The sequence below is a fragment of the Myotis davidii genome, unplaced genomic scaffold (assembly GCF_000327345.1).
Source record: "Myotis davidii unplaced genomic scaffold, ASM32734v1 scaffold665, whole genome shotgun sequence".
Classification (NCBI taxonomy): domain Eukaryota; kingdom Metazoa; phylum Chordata; class Mammalia; order Chiroptera; family Vespertilionidae; genus Myotis; species Myotis davidii.
Window position 1 is genome coordinate 445,524 of NW_006296410.1, and position 1,104 is coordinate 446,627.

At 51.9% G+C, this 1,104-nt stretch overlaps 1 protein-coding gene across 1 annotated transcript in view; it reads right to left on the minus strand.

Annotated features, from left to right (window-relative positions):
* PCGF3 (polycomb group ring finger 3) overlaps positions 1-1,104 on the minus strand; it is a 19,271-nt gene that overhangs the window by 11,550 nt on the left and 6,617 nt on the right. The gene's annotated exons all lie outside the window — the stretch shown is intronic.

Below are 1,104 nucleotides of genomic sequence, written 5' to 3' on the forward strand. Positions count from 1 at the left end.
AGGAGGACGTGTGGGTGAGAGGAGCCAGGCACCACCCTGAGGGAGAGGGCCCGGGAGCCACGGGGCCAGAGAGAGCCCACCCGAGACTCCGGCGCTCGGCCACATTCTCCCTCAGCTGCCACAGAAAGCGGCCCGTCCCCCTCACGCTCAGGGGGAAGGATTCACCAACGAACTAGTGACATACGTACACGCCTAGAATCACCAGGGACCCAACAGAACGGACTGAAGATGTGACACGCTCAGGTCGCGCGGACGGCGGTCTGAGGCCGTGTGTGTCCGTCTCCCACGTCTCGTTTCTGTCTCTGTGGCTGAGGGACAGCTCACAGCAGGCACGTCCTGCCTCTGCGGACAGTGTGATGACTGTCAGCTGCCGAGTCGCCAGCACACGGGATCCCTCACTTTCTCCCACAGAAATCTCCGTGCTGCTTACTTTTTCCTGTTCAGTCTAATGCTGCCGTGAATGACGCGAACAGATGCCTCCACGTTACACTTTAAATTACCTTTTACTGCCACCGGGTTTCTCTTGTGAACTATTTGCAGGGAAAATGCCTGCACCAGATTATTCAGTGACAACCAGAGACGGGCTGAGGTGGCCCAAGCGGTGTGGAGGGTGAACTTTACCCTTTCATATTTAAAATGTTTTACAGCGAGCATATTTACTTTGACAATTAAAAAAGAAATAAAAATAAAGTAAGGAGGTAGCAGGAAAAACTAAGAAAATGAATGAACATTTAGTGTTTCTATTTTCTTTCCCTCATGGCCTTTCTCTGTTTTAAATGAGAGCCAGTCCCACGGGATGCCGGGCTGTGCTCTGCGGCCTTAGGGAGTGAGGCCTTAGGGAGCAGGTGACCTTGCAGTGGTTCTCAACCTTCCTAACGTCGCGACCCTTTAATACAGCTCCTCATGTTGTGACCCAACCATAAAATTATTTTCATTGCTACTTCATAACTGTAATGTTGTTACTGTTACGAATCATAACATAAATATCTGATATGCAGGATGGTCTTAGGTGACCCCTGTGAAAGGGTTGTCCGACCCGCCAAAGGGGTCGAACCGTTGCCTTAGGGAATGAGTGGCCTTAGGGAGCGGGGCCTTAGGGAGGGG